Source organism: Coregonus clupeaformis, chromosome 29 (genome assembly GCF_020615455.1).
Source record: "Coregonus clupeaformis isolate EN_2021a chromosome 29, ASM2061545v1, whole genome shotgun sequence".
Taxonomy (NCBI): domain Eukaryota; kingdom Metazoa; phylum Chordata; class Actinopteri; order Salmoniformes; family Salmonidae; genus Coregonus; species Coregonus clupeaformis.
This window is the reverse complement of record NC_059220.1, coordinates 36,635,028-36,654,868: the sequence shown is the minus strand read 5'-3', so window position 1 is coordinate 36,654,868 and position 19,841 is coordinate 36,635,028. Positions and strand designations below refer to the sequence as shown.

The 19,841-nt window shown below is 44.2% G+C and overlaps 1 protein-coding gene across 1 annotated transcript in view; it reads right to left on the bottom strand.

Moving 5' to 3' along the window:
* Positions 1–19,841, bottom strand: part of LOC121545072 (histone-lysine N-methyltransferase SMYD3) — a 182,892-nt gene that overhangs the window by 97,917 nt on the left and 65,134 nt on the right. The window lies entirely within an intron of this gene.

Sequence of the window (19,841 nt, the reverse complement as noted above, 5' to 3'; positions counted from 1 at the left end):
TTGAATATAAACAATATGAGAAGTACATTTCTCTGTAACTGCTGGGCTGGACTCCTTGATAACAGGATATTTTACAGTTTCTATATGAAACCACAAATTACTATGTCGATATGTATGTGTGGGTAGGTTTGTGGGTGGGTTTGCATGTGCAAGCATGAAGCCAAATGTAAGTGTTGTGTATATTACTTTATGTGGGTCTCTGTGTGTGGGAGGGAATAGTGTGTGTTTTGTGTAAACAATTCAGGACTGGAGGCTGCAGCGTGTGGAGTGTGTGTGTTCTACAGGGTGAAATATCTCTCCTCGTATAATAACATCATCTGGGGGGGTGACCCTTCTGTTCCCCTGCCAGTACACACACACACACACACACACACACACACACACACACACGCCTGCAAGCGTACATGCAAACACACACAAATCAATCTGTGCATAACTATGAGTGAACTATAACTAAAGTACAGCACCATTCTCCAGCAAAAATAACCAACCGGTCACCACCATTCTCAGTCAGTGAATACTATACAGTGGGCAATATCATCTATTATACTGAACAAAAATATAAACGCAACATGTAAAGTGTTGGTTCCATGTTTCATGAGCTGAAATAAAAAAATCCCAGAAATCTTCCATCCGCACAAAAGCTTATTTCTCTCAAATTCTGTGAACAAATTTGTTTACATCCCTGTTAGTGAGCAGTTATCCTTTGCAAAGATAATCCATCCACCTGACAGGTGTGGCATATCAAAAAGCTGATTAAACAGCATGATCATTACACAGGTGCACCTTGTGCTGGGGACAATAAAAGGCAACTCTAAAATGTGCAGTTTTGTCACACAACACAATACCACAGATGTCTCAAGTTGAGGGAGCGTGCAGTTAGATGCTGACTGCAGGAATGTCCACCATATGCCAGATAATTTAATGTTAATTTCTCTACCATAGGCCGCCTCCAACGTCGTTTTTGAGAATTTGGCAGTACGTCCAACCGGCCTCACAACTGCAGACCACATGTAACCACGTCAGCCAAAGACCTCCACATCAAGTTTCTTCAGCTGCAGGATCGTCTGAGGGAGGGGAGGGAGTGCTGAGGAGTATTTATGTCGGTAATAAAGCCCTTTTGTGGGGAAAAACTAATTCTGATTGGCTGGGCCTGGTTCCCCAGTGGGTGGGCCTGGCTCCCAAGTGGGTGGGCCTATGCCTCCCAGGCCCACCCATGGCTGCGCCCCTGCCCAGTCATGTGAAATTCATAGACTAGGGCCTAATGAATTTATTTCAATTGACTGATATCCTTAAATAAACTGTAACTCAGTAAAATTGTTGAAATTGTTGCGTTATATTTTTGTTCAGTGTAGTAGTTTTATCCAATGCACATAACATAAAATGCACAAAATCCATTTAGTATATAATGCCCATGCCAGAATCATAGACTAGGGTCTATGGTCCTCTGTAGCTCAGCTGGTAGAGCACGGCGCTTGTAACGCCAAGGTAGTGGGTTCGATCCCCGGGACCACCCATACACAAAAATGTATGCACGCACGACTGTAAGTCGCTTTGGATAAAAGCGTCTGCTAAATGGCATATTATTTTATATTATAATCAAACCCTTAACTCTGGTGTTTTAAGAACCAGCCAACAATCAACGTAGCCATTAGAACAAGTTCAAACCAAGAAGTTAACAAAAAGCTCTTAAACAACGAGTCATCATTGACAACAGTAGATGTATCCTTGTGTGGTTTTCTCCAAAGGGACAGTCTCTCATATATCATTCATAGCATTCAAGTTGTTTACTAAACTGAGCGGCCTATGAGTTATTTACTAAATGAAGCAGCCTATTGAGTTTAGCTGTAAATAGAACAAAACACACTTTTACTTATCTACAGAGGAGACTACCTGACCCATATTAGCAAACAAACACACTCTCCCCTGAGCACTCTTGCTTAAAGCTTTTATAGAACAGATAATTAGAGAAATATTATGACCAATATTCTGTTTTAGTCTCAGTCTGACACCACACAGAGAGACAGTAGCAGACAGAGAGAGAGAGAGAGAGAGAGAGAGAGAGAGAGAGAGAGAGAAAGAGAGGGAGGAGAGGGATAGATAGCAAGAGGAGAGTGAGAGAGGAGAGGGAGAGCAATAAAGAGGATGGGAGCAGCGGAGGTATGGATATAGACACAGAATTGTTGTCTTTTGCAACCAGAGAAAAAGGCTATCAGTCATAGTGGAGAAGGTCTGGGGGTATTCCACTACTAGCCGGAGCCTGGGTGCATGTGCGCGTGCGCGTGTGTGACTAACACCCTCGTTCAGAATGTTGGTCAATGCCTGTGGTTGTACATGGCATCCGGCTAGTATCATACCTGAAATAGAGGGATGGAGACCGAAAACGATCAGAGAGAAAAAGAGAGAGAGAGACAGATAGAGAACCAGTTGCCCAGCAACAGTCATCAAAGCTTGTCGTTTCACCTCTGCCACCTTGATGACTCCCAGAACATCAAAAGACATCCTGTGACCCACCCCACCCCCCCATATCTCCTTCCTACCTCTCCCGCTGTTATCTCCCTCTACCTGTTCTCTCTCTCCTCTTTCCCCATCCTACCTTTCTCCCTCTGTTCTTCCTTTGTTTTTGGGCGGTGCACTCGTCCCCCTGACCCAGCCTCCCTAAGGATTTTATGAGACTCCCCAGTCTGTCAGAGGAGAGAGGGGGATGGAGGAGAGGAGAAAGAGAGAGAACGAGAGAGAGAACAAGAGAGAGAGAGAAAGAGAGAGAGAACAAGAGAGAGAGAGAGAGAGAGAGAGAGAGAGAGAGGAGAGAGAGAGAGAGAGAGAGAGAGAGAGCGAGAAGAGAGAGAGAGAGAGAGAGAGAGAGAGAGAGAAAACAAGAGAGAGAACAAGAGTGGGAGAATGAGAGAGAGAAGCAGCAGTTCCAGTGTGTGTCTGTTCTAAGAGAGGGATTGGGAAGGTTTAAGGTAGTGACACTGCAGCTGAACTTGTCAGAGTAAGGTCACCACGACAAGCTTTCATCTTTTCCTTCTACCTCTACTCCTCTGCTCTCCTCTTCTGCCTTTCATGTTCTCAGTCATTAGCACCAGTGTGTGTGTGTGTGTGTGTGTGTGTGTGTGTGTGTGTGTGTTCCTTCCCTCACCAAGTCTGAGAGCACCTGAACATCATATCGGCAAATACCTCCACCCATCCCTGACCCCCGACCTTTTCCACTGTACCTCTGAGGAGCAGCCTATCATGTTTACTGTGTATAGGATGCCCTTCTATGGATGTGTTAGAGGCTGTTTGGGTAATCACACACACAGGTCTCACTACACATTTACAGTTCAGGGAAACATAAACAATATACAAATAAAACGTTTTATTGTCACATACTTTACACCGGAAAGGTGCAGTGAAATGTGTTATTTTACAGGGTCAGCCATAGTAGTACAGCACCCCTGGAGCAAACTAGGGTTAAGTGCCTTGCTCAACGGCACAGACATATTTTTTCACTGTCGGGTCAGGTATTCAAACCAGCAACCTTTCAGTTACTGGCCCAACGCTCTAACCGCTAGACTACCTGCTGCCCTACAGCAACCCCCCACAGAAGATGCATGTGTACACACACAGACACCCTACTCCCACCGGAGAGTTCTACTGCGTCCTAAAATAAGATCTCATCAGGAAGAGAGCAACTTTAGGTTTGTCTACATCACACACTGAGAGAGACCCCTGCGGGGGGAGGAGGGGGAGAGAGAGATAACTCCCAGTATATGTACTGCAGTGAGTGACCTCTCTACTCCCTCTCCTATTCTGCTATGTCGGAGTATTGATTTAGCATTCACAGTGTGCATGATGTGACTGCAGGCATAGACTGCGATTTCTCAGGCGTGCGTTATAGCCACACACCACCTGGTATAGAGATGGTGACTGTCGAGAGGCCAACCTTCACTACAGCCTCAAACTAACTCTCTCTCTCTCTCTAAAACGAGGCCAACCACAGGTGACTGTGTGTGCAGTGTGCTAGAAGAGCCTTTTTCTGCTCAGTGGAGCTCACACACACCAGCTGCACAGGTCCCCCTGCCTAACCCTGCCACCCTGTGAAATGAGGTGCATAACAACCCAATGTGTACCTGATTGTGGTGTGTGTGTGTTTGCGTCACATCTCATTGATTCTTCCTCAAGGTGCCCTGGACCCATATCTGGGAGGAGGGCTGGGACAAGGGGGCTGTCTGTGTGTTTTTGGTTTTACTATCCATGTGGGTACGAGAAGTCCTCACAAGGATAGTAAAACAAGGAACATTTGGTTATTTTAGGATTAGGTTCAGGGTTACAATTAGGGTTAAGCTTATGGGTTAGGTTTAGGGTTAGAGGTTAAGGTTACATTTAGGGTTAGGGGTTAGGGAAAATAGGCTGTTGTGTGTGCAATATGGCCACAATTCCAGTCAGCCTATGAGAAAGCAAGGTGAGACAATAACCATATTGTAGGTAGGGGCTAGGGGATAGAGTGGGAGGAGAGAGGGAATATACAGGGGTTGGAAATGGAGCGAGGAGAGAGGAAGGAGAGGGGTTGGAAATGGAGTGAAGAGAGAGGGAAGATACAGGGGTTGGAAATGGAGCGAGGAGAGAGGAAGGAGAGGGGTTGGAAATGGAGTGAAGAGAGAGGGAAGATACAGGGGTTGGAAATGGAGCGAGGAGAAGGGGTAGGAAATGGAGGGAAGAGATACACAGGTTGGAAATGGAGGGAGGAGAGGATTTTTAATTGAGGGAGGAGAGACAGTTGGAAATGGAAGGAGAAGAGATACTATCGCTTCTGTTTAGAGCCAACGACAGATTGCTAACGAACAGACAAGCTCTGATGTGATCCTTATCAGAAACAGATCAAAAGGAGGGAGGACGAGGGAAGGGAGAGAGAGAGAGGAGGGAGGGATGGAGGAGGAGGGTAATGGGGAAAAAGAAGGGTCTGGGGGTATCGACTTTTACAGCTGTGCTCGTGGTGTGTGTGTATGTGTGTGTGTGTGTGTCAGTGAGCATATACATATAAACACTACCAGACAAAAGTTTGGACACACCTACTCATTATAGGGTTTTTCTTAATTTTTACTATTTTCTACATTGTAGAATAATAGTGGAGACATCAAAACTATGAAATAACACATATGGAATCATGTAGTAACCAAAAAAGTGTTAAACAAATCAAAATATATTTTAAGTTTGAGATTCTTCAAATAGCCACCCTTTGGCATTTTCTCAACCAGGAATGCTTTTCCAACAGTCTTGAAGGAGTTCCCACATATACTGAGCACTTGTTGGCTGTTTTTCCTTCACTCTGCGGTCCAACTCATCCCAAAACATCTAAATTTGGTTGAGGTCGGGGGATTGTGGAGGCCAGGTCATCTGATGCAGCACTTCATCACTCTCCTTGGTAAAATAGCCCTTACACAGGCTGGAGGTGTGTTGGGTCATTGTCTTTTTGAAAAAAAAAATGATAGTCCCACTAAGCCCAAACCAGATGGGATGGCGTATCGCTGCAGAATGCTGTGGTAGAAATGCTGGTTAAGCGTGCCTTGAATTCTACATAAATCACAGACAATGTCACCAGCAAAGCACCCCTACACCATAACACCTCCTCCTCCATGCTTTACGGTGGGAAATACACATGCAGAGATCATCCCCGTTCACCCACACCGTGTCTAACAAAGACACAGTAGGTTGGAACGAAAAATCTCCAATCTGGACTCCAGACCAATGGACATATTTCCACCGGTCTAATGTCCATTGCTCATGTTTCTTGGCCCAAGCAAGTCTCTTCTTATTATTAGTGACCTTTAGTAGTGGTTTCTTTCCAGCAATTCGACCATGAAGGCCTGATTCACACAGTCTCCTCTGAACAGTTGATGTTGAGATGTGTCTGTTACTTCAACTCTGTGAAGCATTTATTTGGGCTGCAATTTCTGAGGCTGGTAACTCTAATTAACTTATCCTCTGCTGCAGAGGTAACTCTGGGTCTTCCATTCCTGTGGCGGTCCTCATAAGAGCCAGTTTCATCATAGCGCTTGATGGTTTTTGCGACTGCACTTGAAGAAACATTCAAAGTTCTTGAAATGTTCAATATTGACTGACCTTCATATCTGAAAGTAATGATGGACTGTTGTTTCTCTTTGCTTATTTGAGCTATTCTTGCCATAATATGGACTTGGTCTTTCACCAAATAGGGCTATCTTCTGTATACCCCCCTACCTTGTCACAACACAACTGATTGGCTCAAACACATTAAGAAGGAAATACATTCCACAAATGGACTTTTAACAATACACACCTGTTATTTTAAATGCATTCCAGGTGACTACCTCATGAAGCTGGTTGAGAGAATGCCAAGAGTGTGAAAGCTGTCATCAAGGCAAAGGGTGGCTATTTGAAGCACTTTTTTGGTTAATACATGATTCATAGTTTTGATGTCTTCACTATTATTCTACAATGTACAAAATAGTAAAAATAAAGAAAAACCTTTGAATGAGTAGGTGTGTCCAAACTTTTGACTGGTACTGTGTGTGTTTATTATATATATATATATATATATATATATATATATATATATATATATATATACACACACATACACACAGTTGAAGTCAGAAGTTAGGTTGGAGTCATTAAAACTAGTTTTTCAACCGCTCCACAAATTCCTTGTTAACAAACTATAGTTTTGGCAAGTCGGTTAGTGACACAAGTAATTTTTCCAACAATTGTTTACAGACAGATTATTTCACTTATAATTCACTGTGTCACAATTCCAGTGGGTCAGACGTTTACATACACTAAGTTGACTGTGCCTTTAAACAGCTTGGAAAATTCCAGAAAATGATGTCATGGCTTTAGAAGCTTCTGATAGGCTAATTGACATCATTTGAGTCAATTGGAGGTGTACCTGTGTTTGTATTTCAAGGCCTACCTTCAAACTCTGTGCCTCTTTGCTTGACATCATGGGAAAATCAAAAGAAATCAGCCAAGACCTCAGAACATTTTTTGTAGACCTGGTCTGGTTCATCCTTGGGAGCAATTTCAAAACGCCTGAAGGTACTATGTTCATCTGTACAAACAATAGTACGCAAGTATAAACACCATGGGACCACGCAGCTGTCATACCGCTCAGGAAGGAGACGCGTTCTGTCTTCTAGAGATTAACGTACTTTGGTGCGAAAAGTACAAATCAACCCCAGAACAACAGCAAATGACATTGTGAAGATGCTGGAGGAAAATAGGTTCAGAAATATCTATATCCACAGTGAAACGAGTCCTATATCGACATAACCTGAAAGGCCGCTCAGCAAGGAAGATGGCTCCAAAACCGCCATAAAAAAGCCAGACTAAGGTTTGCAACTGCACATGGGGACGAACATCGTACTTTTCGGAGAAATGTCCTCTGGTCTGATGAAACAAAAATAGAACTGTTTGGCCATAATGACCATCGTTATGTTTGGAGGAAAAAGGGGGTTCCTTGCAAGCCGAAGAACACCATCCCAACCGTGAAGCACGGGGGTGGCAGCATTATGCTGTGGGGGTGCTTTGCCGCAGGAGGGGCTGGTGCACTTCACAAAATAGATGGCATCATGAGGAAGGAAAATTATGTGGATATATTGAAGCAACATCTCAAGACATCAGTCAGGAAGTTAAAGCTTGGTCGCAAATGGGTCTTCCATATGGACAATGACCCCAAGCATTCTTCCAAAGTTGTCGCAAAATGGCTTAAGGACAACAAAGTCAAGGTATTGGAGTGGCCTTCACAAAGCCCTGACCTCAATCCTATAGAAAATGTGTGGGCAGAACTGAAAAAGCGTGTGCGAGCAAAGAGGCCTACAAACCTGACTCAGTTACACCAGCTCTGTCAGGAGGAATGGGCCAAAATTCACCCAACTTATTGTGGGAAGGTTGTGGAAGGTACCCAAAACGTTTGACCCAAGTTAAACAATTTAAAGGCAATGCTTCCAAATACTAATTGAGTGTATGTAAACTTCGGACCCCCTGAGAATGTGATGAAAGAAATAAAAGCTGAAATAAATCACTCTCCACTATTATTCTGACATTTCAAATTCTTAAAATAAAGTGGTGATCCTAACTGACCTAAGACAGGGAATGTTTACTAAGATTAAATGTCAGGAATTGTGAAAAACTGAGTTTAAATGTATTTGGCTAAGGTGTATGTAAACTTTCGACTTCAACTGTATATATTTTATTGTCACCAGACTGGAAAGGTGCAGTGTAATGTGTTGTTGTACAGGGTCAACCACAGTAGCACGGTGACCCTGGAGCAAATTCGGGTTAAGTGCCTTGCTCAAGGGCACATTGACATATTTTTCACCTTGTCGGCTCGGGTATTCGAACCAGCGACCTTTCGTTACTGGCCCAATGCTCTAACCGCTAGGCTACCTGAGTAGGGCACTGCTCTCACTGTGGAACACTGCCCTTCTATGGATGTCTTAGAAGCTGTCTGGGTAATCTCACACACACACACACATACATACACACACACACACACACAACATACACACAGCCCCAGTTTGGGTGACATACAATAGTCTTAAATTGCTCTAATTAGAACTGATGAAGACATTCCTCGAAGCAGATAGACAGACAGACCAAAAACTGTGTAATAGTGTAGTGCACTGGCTGACAAACAGTTTCTCTCGGAGTTGTGTCTGTGAGAACCCCCGCCTCTGTGTGTTGTAGCTGTACACATACTGTATGGGTGTGTAAACAAACACCACCTGGTATGGAGATGGTGACTGTCCAGAGGCTACCTTTCACTACAGCTTCAAATAGTCTCTCTCTTCTGTTCTCTCTCTCTGAAAGGCAGAAGGGCAGCAACACTAGTCAGCTAAAACGAGGCCAACCACAGGTGACTGTGTGTGCAGTGTGCTAGAAGAGCCTTTTTCTGCTCAGTGGAGCTCACACACACCAGCTGCACAGGTCCCCCTGCCTAACCCTGCCACCCTGTGAAATGAGGTGCATAACAACCCAATGTGTCCCTGATTGTGGTGTGTGTTTGTCAGTGTGTGTGTGTCTGCAATATGGCCACAATTCCAGTCAGCCTATGAGAAAGCAAGGTGAGACAATAACCATATTGTAGGTAGGGGCTAGGGGATAGAGTGGGAGGAGAGAGGGAATATACAGGGGTTGGAAAAGGAGGAAGGAGAGTGGAAGGAGAGGGGTTGGAAATGGAGGGATGAGAGAGGGAAGACACCAGTTGGAAATGGAGGGAGGAGAGGAGATTTTAAATTGAAGGAGGAGATAGGGGTGGGGAGGGGGGTTGAAATTAAGGGAGGGAGAGGGTTGGAAATGGAAGGAGCAAAGAGGAACTTTCCCTTCTCAACTATCGCTTCTGTTTAGCGCTAACGACAGATCGCTAACGAACAGACAAGCTCTGATGTGATCCTTATCAGAGACAGATCAAAAGGAGGGAGGATGAGGGAAGGGAGAGAGAGAGAGGAGGGAGGGATGGAGAAGGAGGGTAATGGGGAAAAAGAAGGGCGGAAAGAGGCCCTTCTCAGAATCTGAGTGAACTGCAATGGCTTTGGATGTGACTGCCTAGAGGGAGAAAGGTGAGGCGAGGGAGGAGGAGAATAATCACTTTCTGTTTCGGTCTCTCTGTACCCAAACAAAGCAAAGCCTCATTTAACAATCAAACACATCGACCTTTACAGTTGTGCTTGCAGTGTGTGTGTGTGTGTGTGTCAGTGAGGGTAGGGTACCCCTATCTGTAGGCTCTCACTGTGGCACACTGCCCTTCTATGGATGTCTTAGAGGCGATCTGGGTAATCTCTCACACACACACACACAGCCCCAGTTTGGGTGACATACAATAGTCTTAAATTGGTCTAATTAGAAGACAGACAGACAGGCCGACCAAAAACTGTGTACTAATGTACTGCACTGGCTGACACACTGTTTCTCTCAGAGTTGTGTCTGTGAGAACCCCCGCCTCGATGTGTGTGTGTGTGTGTGTGTGTGTGTGTCTGTGTGTGTCTGTGTAACAAAGAGATTAAAGCAGGACAGTAGAAATCCTTATTGGTGTTCTTTGGGGGTTTGAAGTCTTTCTTTTGCTTTTATTTGTCTTCCCCTCCCTCCCTCCCTCCCCCCCCTCCCGCCCTCCCTCCCTCCCTCCCTCCCTGACAGGTACAGAAATCGCTTGTGTTCTTTTACCTGAGAAGCTAAGGTTTGTCCTTGACTTGGAAGGACTAAACAGCAGTGTTTTCGTGTGTGTTTCTTTGTGTGTGTGTGTCGCCCTGGGTACTGTAAAAAGAGCCTTGTGAAACATTCAAACTAAATTCAAGACACAGACAGGCAGATAGAAGTATAGATATAGAGACACATAAAACAGATAAGACAGAAACAAACAGCCTAGAGCAGAGAAACAGCATCTGCATATCACCCCTATCGATCAGTGTCCAGAGTGCACGCACACACACGTACACACTGCACCGACCAGGCCCTAGAGACAAGTCGAGGAGTCAATTCATTTTTCCCACTTCCGAGTGTAATTACTCTGTGTGTAGCCACTGTTTTAGGACTAGGGTGGGCGTGATTACCCAGAGGACTGAGAAATCTCTCTCTCACACACACACACACAACCCCCCTAAGACTGCATCCCCTAATATGGATGAGAAAAGCGCTGACAAGAAAAGTCAAGCCTGGCTGAGGGAGAGATCAATATACACACACACACACGCACACACACACACACACAGACACACACACGCACTCAATAGAGGGAAATGTTTATTCCAGATAAGAGATTTTCAATAGAGACATTTTAGAACCAATCCATTACTACTGTTATCAGCTCTACCTATCCTATCTACCATTGAAATTACTACTCACCAATGAGCGAGAGAGCAGGAGATAGAAAGTTATAAAAAGCAAAGAGGAAAAAGACTTCCTCAATGTCTTTGATGGACAGATCTCCATGGAAACACTGGTCGTGGACCAATGAGAGGGCAGGAAGTTGGACTGAAGACCTAAACACTTCACAGGAGTGGCGGAGAGAGAGGGGGAGGGAAGGAGGGTTGTGGAGTGACCTTCAGAGAGGAAGGAGATAGAGAGTTGTTAGTCTCAATATGAAACAGCACAGAGAGAAAGGGAGGAGGGGGACAGGGGGAGACCCCCCCCTCTCTCCATGCACGCGCACACATGCGCACACGTCACTGAATAACAGTCATTCTAATCATGATAACCTAATTATTATAAGACTGAAGAGAGGAGCAGCAGGAAGAGAATGGGAGAGAAAGAGGGAAAGAGCGAGGGTGAGAGAGGGAGAGAGAAAGAGGGTGAGAGAAAGTGTTCTGTTGCCGTGGAGATGGAAGAAGGGAGGCAGAAAGAGAGAGAGATATTGGCTACTCAGGATGACAAATTGTTTGACGCCACAGAAAACAGCGGACGTGTGCAGATTCTACAACAGTGCACAGGGACTGGGGATCTCTGTGTGTGTGTGTGTGTGTGTGTGTGTGTGTGTGTGTGTGTGTGCGTGTGTGTGTGCGTGCGTGCGTGCGTGCGTGCGTGCGTGCGTGCGTGCGTGCGACCACAAAGGAAAGGAGACAGGGAGAGGAAACATCACAATTGATCCTATTGAATCAAATTCAGCTATATTGTTCTCCTCCTTTCTCTTGCTCCAATAGCCATGGTCCCTGCCTGTTGATTATCATGTAAGCCTAAAGCTTTGTCTGTCAGAATACCTCCTGTATCACTACCTTGTTACTCCTCTGTCTTACAGGGAGAGTCGTTAGATGGCATAATGTTCCTCTGTTTTACTGCTGTGGATTCCCTGACAGAACTACACATTTTTCATCTGTTCTCTATCATTCCTCATAGGGCTGCTCCCAGGCTGGGGGGATGACAGAGAAAAAGGAAGGGGGAGAGAGAGAGGAGTGAGGGAGATGTATGTTTGATCATCTGTGGCATCATAATATAGATATTTTATATGGAAAGGGAATATTTATTGAGTTATTTATTTATTATTATTTTCACTCCCTAAACCTGCACCTGAGAGTTTAAAGTTTGAATATCAACAGCTAGAAACAGCAGGCAGTACATCTGCAGACTACGGAGCTATTTCTTTATTCAAATCCTTTTTCTATAACTGAACATGTAGCATAAAGTGAACTCCACTACTGTGGCCAGAAGCTGCCTCTCACCCCACCTTTCAACTTAATTGGATCCTAGTTTAGTCACCATTTGCAGAAGTTGCTAAAACTTCAAGACAAGTGACTGTTGAAGTAAGGAATTGGTTAACTAAGAGATTTGAGATTGGGGAAAGTGAATTCCATATGATGTCCCAACCTGTGTTGTACCTTAAACCTTGACTCTACCAGTGGGTACTGTAGTCAGTGTAGTGTTGTTCCATGAGATGTTCTGATGGGAGGTCATATGATGGGAAAGTCCATTAAAGTCTACAGTTTCTCTCCTGTCTCCCCAGGGCATCTCACCATGGTTCATTCCTCCAGTATAACTGAGCTGCTTGTTTTGGCCACGCTCTATCCAGTCTTCTCTCCCCCTCACCTGGCATTTCCATTCCTATCAATGACCCCGGACACACAGGGAAAGACACACATCTGTAGATTCACTCCAGGAGAAAGGGGAGAGGGCTGGAAAATCCTGATTATATCCCCTTATTTATGGATTGGATGGATTTAGTCAGAGGAAAGGTCTGAGAATAGTGAAGGTGCCAAGTCTGCCATATTATACATTGTTCTCCATTACTCTTTTCTTGTATGGTCATTAGCAGAGTATACTTGATCCCTATTTTAGCTTCACGACGCCAGCAATTTGAAAAACCGAAAAAGTAGATTGTGCTGATTTATTGGCACATTGTACCAGATCGCGCGCCGTAGTTTCAAAACTCTGTGGATAGTGCTAAAACAATAACATAATATCTGAATTCTGCCATCTTGCTGCACGTTCGCCATTTGCCCGCTGTTGAGCTAACAGGCCTAACACACACACACACACACACACACACACACAGGTCAAAGGAAAAGCTAGTTATATATCTTACCTTTGTTTAACCAGGTAGGTTTGCTCAGAACATTTAATAGAAAAATATAAAATGTGTCCACTTCTAGACAGTAGGAAAAAAAAACTCTCTCTGAGCAGTATCTAAAGAGAGGTTAAGGCTCCATTAGAAACATGCACACACTGTGGAAGCTAAAATACAAGCATAAAGAAACACACACACACACACACACACAGGCACACACACACACAGGCACACAAACACATCAACTAGCCCTCATTAGCATTGCTGATCAGCCCTGGGTCATTAGCGAGGCTGGTGGGAAGAAGCTCAGCGGCGTGGACGACCATAAAAGGAAAACGAACGCATAGAAACGCTACGCCACGGTAACCGAACACTACTTTATTCAGTTGACTTCTTTCCAACCGCCTCAAGAGTGTTTTAACCACAACCAAACAAACAGCCACAACTTCCCCATCAATCAACTATAGTTTGGCTCCAATGAATGTATTCTCCATACAGTACATGAAAACACACACAGTGAGTGTGTTTGGCTCTATTCCCAGTATGAATCACCATGTCCTTCACTGGGCCGCATGGGTTCTCGTTTTGACCTCTGACAAGACCAGGAAGTGATTGAAGATAGACGAAACAAGACATGGAGCAGAGCTCCAGCACCAGAAACCTTACAGATTGATACAGCCAACCCAGAATGAATAGGAGAATATCAGCATTAAAGTAGCTTTGTCAATCTCTTTTATCTAACAACGTGTTGGAATACAGTGATCTAAACACAGACGTTGCTTATAGACTCCCACTGAGTCTATGTTGATAACTCCAATGGGAGTCCTTCAGTTTCCCCATCCTGACTGTGTGCGGTTTTATAGTTGTCTGTCAGTTTGAAGGTTTATAACATAAGCATGCACACACACACAGGTTTGTATACTAATTACTGTTGGAGTGAGAGAAAAGAAAAGCAATATAGAGGGGATAGCTTGGCTGTCACTGGTAGCGCCAATTTCTATTAAAACATCCCTCTACCCACCACAATTTCTAACAAATAAACAGACACACACACACACTCCACATGCACAGACATCTCTTCCCCTCAAACCCTCCACCACACTAATTCTTCAGTCTAGTAACACTGTAACAAATGGGACTACATTACATTTCAGCAGAGTAACAGCATGGATGGGGGTTGGCTTAATGTTCTGATATATTAACATTATCTCACACACACGCACCCCGACAGTAAGTCTATTAAACTAATGTGTTCCTCTATCTGTGTCTTAAACCATCTGTGTGTCTGCCTACACTCTGGTCCTGTAATCATTACACTAATATGTGGATAAACTAATTAGTAGAGGATCCATGGTACTGTCTGGCGTGGGCTGGGGCAGAACATGCTAGTGAGATAACGCTACACACACAATCACATGGGGTAGGATTAAGACACACACACACACACACACTTCCACACCCCCTACTGTGACACACAGGGCAGGATTAAGAAAGCTCTGACTCGAGCTGATAGAGTTTAACTACGGCGCTGCATTCCCTCCTTCATTCACCCTTTCTCTCCATCCCTCCATTGTCTGGCTAACACCCATAATGACTCCCTCCTCGGTTCTCATTTCTTTCCCTTTGTTACTAAACTATTGTTAGGATCATATTATGTATTTAATTGTACACTATTTATAATATACAGTGAGGGAATAAAGTATTTGATCCCCTGCTGGTTTTGTACGTTTGCCCACTGACAAAGACTTGATCAGTCTATAATTTTAATGGTAGGTTTATTTGAACAGTGAGAGACAGAATTACAACAACAAAATCCAGAAAAACGCATGTCAAAAATGTTATAAATTGATTTGCATTTTAATGAGGGAAATAAGTATTTGACCCCTCTGCAAAACATGACTTAGTACTTGGTGGCAAAACCCTTGTTGGCAATCACAGAGGTCAGACGTTTCTTGTAGTTGGCCACCAGGTTTGCACACATCTCAGGAGGGATTTTGTCCCACTCCTCTTTGCAGATCTTCTCCAAGTCATTAATGTTTCGAGCCTGACGTTTGGCAACTCGAACCTTCAGCTCCCTCCACAGATTTTCTATGGGATTAAGGTCTGGAGACTGGCTAGGCCACTCCAGGACCTTAATGTGCTCCTTCTTGAGCCACTCCTTTGTTGCCTTGGCCGTGTGTTTTGGGTCATTGTCATGCTGGAATACCCATCCACGACCCATTTTCAATGCCCTGGCTGAGGGAAGGAGGTTTTCACCCAAGATTTGACGGTACATGGCCCCGTCCATCGTCCCTTTGATGTGGTGAAGTTGTCCTGTCCCCTTAGCAGAAAAACACCCCCAAAGCATAATGTTTCCACCTCCATGTTTGACGGTGGGGATGGTGTTCTTGGGGTCATAGGCAGCATTCCTCCTCCTCCAAACACAGCGAGTTGAGTTGATGCCAAAGAGCTCGATTTTGGTCTCATCTGACCACAACACTTTCACCCAGTTCTCCTCTGAATCCTTCAGATGTTCATTGGCAAACTTCAGACGGGCCTGTATATGTGCTATCTTGAGCAGGGGGACCTTGTGGGCGCTGCAGGATTTCAGTCCTTCACGGCGTAGTGTGTTACCAATTGTTTTCTTGGTGACTATGGTCCCAGCTGCCTTGAGATCATTGACAAGATCCTCCCGTGTAGTTCTAGGCTGATTCCTCACCGTTCTCATGATCATTGCAACTCCACGAGGTGAGATCTTGCATGGAGCCCCAGGCCGAGGGAGATTGACAGTTATTTTGTGTTTCTTCCATTTGCGAATAATCGCACCAACTGTTGTCACCTTCTCACCAAGCTGCTTGGCGATGGTCTTGTAGCCCATTCCAGCCTTGTGTAGGTCTACAATCTTGTCCCTGACATCCTTGGAGAGCTCTTTGGTCTTGGCCATGGTGGAGAGTTTGGAATCGGAATTGATTGATTGCTTCTGTGGACAGGTGTCTTTTATACAGGTAACAAGCTGAGATTAGGAGCACTCCCTTTAAGAGTGTGCGCCTAATCTCAGCTTGTTACCTGTATAAAAAGACACCTGAGAGCCAGAAATCTTTCTGATTGAGAGGGGGTCAAATACTTATTTCCCTCATTATAATGCAAATCAATTTATAACATTTTTGACATGCGTTTTTCTGGATTTCTTTGTTGTTATTCTGTCTCTCACTGTTCAAATAAACCTACCATTAAAATTATAGACTGATCATTTCTTTGTAAGTGGGCAAATGTACAAAATCAGCAGGGGATCAAATACTTTTTTCCCCTCACTGTATATATTTTTGTAATTTAGCAGACCCTCGTATCCAGAGCAACTTTCAATTTGTGCATTCATCTTAAGATAGCTAGGTGGGGGGGGGTCAAGTGCAAGTGCTGGTTCAGGGGTCGAGGTGAGGAGGAGGATTATTTAAGACATTGTTTGAAGAGGTAGGGTTTCAGACGTTTTCGGAAGATGGGCAGGGACTTTGCTGTCCTAGCTTCAGATAGTTGTTGATGTGACAAACTTTTAGGTTAGCTATATGTGGTTCAAATGCTGGGTTCGTGTGCTTGTTGAAGAATCAGAAATACAATGTACCCACATTCAAAATAAAAACAATGCAGGTAATTCCGAGTTGTCGTGTTGTAGTTTGAGTTTGATATGTTTGAGAGTTTCTGAGGAGCCCATGAACACAGCAGCATTATGTTGCATCTTACAGTAGCCACAGTCTCCACCCCTGGCTCAAACAGCTCAATGTTACACAGTCCTATTTCACACCTGTAATAGGATGCAACAATTTATGGCTAAGGCAGACATTCAGTCCATACACTGTAATATACAGAATTGTGTGTGTGTGTGTGTGTGTGTGTGTGTGGTGTGGGTGTGGGTGTGGGTGTGGGTGTGTGTGTGTGTGTGTGTGTGTGTGTGTGTGTGTGTGTGTGTGTGTGTGTGTGTGAGGTGTGGTGTGGTGTGCGCACGTTATTAATTCAGTAATATCCAGCACACACACACTTCAGGGAGTACCCTAGCTCGCACCATGGTTAAAGCAGTATTATATATAGAGGTTCTGGCTCCCTAGAGTCCACACACACACAAAGCACACTATACTGTTCCTTCATGAAATAAGAGAGGTTAGGAAAGAGAGGAAAGAGAGAGTAGGAAAAAAGAAAAGGAGGATAGAACTGAGAAATGAGGACAGAAGAAGAGAGAAGAGATGATAGGAACTGATAGGAGAAGATAAAAAAGGAGGGAAGATGGGAGATAATTAATCACTAATCTGCCAAAACCAGCCCCTCTCCCTTTCACAGCAGTGTGTTGTGGGTAACAGAGCAATGATAAGCTACAGCTCTAATTATCTCATGACTTAAGAGACGCACACACCGACACACATATTCCTCAATACAGGTATTCACATGGCTTTTGATTTATTAGGATCCCCATTAGCCGACGGCAATTGTGACAGCTAGTCTTCCTGGGGTCCGACACATAACGGAAAAGACCTTACAGACAAAAGAGTACAATTTACATACATTTTTTAAAAACATTAACATGTGGTGTGCGTGCATCTATCAGTTACACATACATGTCAGTACATACACACAACAAGTAGGTCACATGGGGGAGAGATGTTGTGCCGTGAGATGTTGCTTTATTTGTTTTTTGAAACCAGGTTTGCTGTTCACTTGCGCTACATGAGATGGAAGGGAGTCCCATGCACTCATGGCTCTGTAGAATACTGTACGTTTCCTTGAATTTGATCTGGACATGGGGACTGTGAAAAGACCCCTGGTGGCATGTCTGGTGGGGTAAGTGTGCGTGTCAATACTGTGTGTAAATTGACTATGCAAACAATTTGGAATTTAATGTTTCTTATAAAAGAAGAAGAGATGCATTCAGTCTTTTGTCAACTCTTAGCGAAGAGAGACTGGCATGCATAGTATTAATATTAGCCCTCTGATTACAATGAAGAGCAAGACATTCCGCTCTGTCCTGGGCCAGCTGCAGCTTAACTAGGTCTTTCTTTGCAGCATTTGACCATATGACTGGACAATAATCAAGATAAGATCAAACTAGAGCCTGCAGGACATGCTTTGTTAAGTGTGGTGTCAAATAAATAATGCATTCAGAAAGTATTCAGACCCCTTGACTTTTTCCACATTTTGCTGCATTACAGCCTTATTCTAAAATTGATTAAATTGTTGTTTTTTTCTCATCAATATACACTCAAAACCCCATAATGACAAAGCAAAAACAGGTTTTTAGAACGTTTTGCAAATTTATTAAAAATAAAAAACTGAAATATCACATTTACATAAGTATTCAGACCCTTTACTCAGTTCTTTGTTGAAGCACCTTTGGCAGCGATTACAGCCTCGAGTCTTCTTGGGTATGACGCTACAAGCTCAGCACACATGTATTTGGGGAGTTTCTCCCATTCTTCTCTGCAGATCCTCTCAAGCTGTGTCAGGTTGAATGGGGAGCATCGCTGCACAGCTATTTTCAGGTCTCTCCAGAGATGTTCGATCGGGTTCAAGTCCGGGCTCTGGCTGGGCCACTCAAGGACATTCAGAGACTTGTCCCAAAGCCACTCTTCTGTTGTCTGGGCATTGTGCTTAGGGTCGTTGTCCTGTTGGAAGGTGAACCTTCGCCCCAGTCTGAGGTCCTGAGCGCTTGAGCAGGTTTTCATTAAGGATCTCTCTGTACTTTGCTCCGTTCATCTTTCCCTCGATCCTGACTAGTCTCCCAGTCCCTGCCGCTAAAAAAACATCAGCACAGCATGATGCTGTCACCACCTTGCTTCACCGTAGGGATGGTGCCAGGTTTCCTCCAGATATGACACTTGGCATCCAGGCCAAAGAGTTCAATCTTGGTTTCAACAGACCAGAGAATCTTGTTTCTCATGGTCTGAGTGTCTTTAGGGGGCTTTTGGCAAACTCCAAGCAGGCTGTCATGTGCCTTTTACTGAGGAGTGGCTTCCGTCTTGCCACTCTACCATAAAGGCCTGATTGGAGTGCTGCAGAGATAGTTGTCCTCCTGGAAGGTTCTCCAATCTCCACAGTGGAACTCTGGAGTTCTGTCAGAGTGACCATCGGGTTCTTGGTCACCTCCCTGACCAAGGCCCTTCTCCACCGATTGCTCAGTTTGGCCGGGCGGCCAGCTCTAGGAAGAGTCTTGGTGGTTCCAAACTTCTTCCATTTAAGAATGATGGAGGCCACTGTGTTCTTGGGGACCTTCAATGCTGCAGAAATTTTTTGGTACCCTTCCCCAGATCTGTGCCTCGACACAATCCTGTCTCGGAGCTCTACGGACAATTCCTTTCACCTCATGGCTTGGTTTTTGCTCTGACATGCACTGTCAACTGTGGGACCTTATGTAGACCAGTGTGTGCCTTTCCAAATCATGTCCAATCAATTGAATTTACCACAGGTGGACTCCAATCAAGTTGTAGAAACATCTCAAGGATGATCAATGGAAACAGGATGCACCTGAGCTCAATTTCGAGTCTCATAGCAAAGGGTCTGAATACTTATGTAAATAAGGTATCTGTTTTTTATATTTAATACATTTGCAAAAATGTATAACAACCTCTTTTCACTTTGTCGTTATGGGGTATTGTGTGTAGATTGATGAGGAACATTTTTTATTTAATCAATTTCAGATTAAGGCTGTAACGTAACAAAATGTGGAAAAGGTCAAGGGGTCTGAATACTTTCCGAATGCACTGTATATGTTTTGACCATGACAGTTTACAATCTAAGGTAACACCAAGTAATTAAGTCTCCTTAACTTGTTCAACAGCCACACCATTCATTACCAGATTCACCTGAGGTC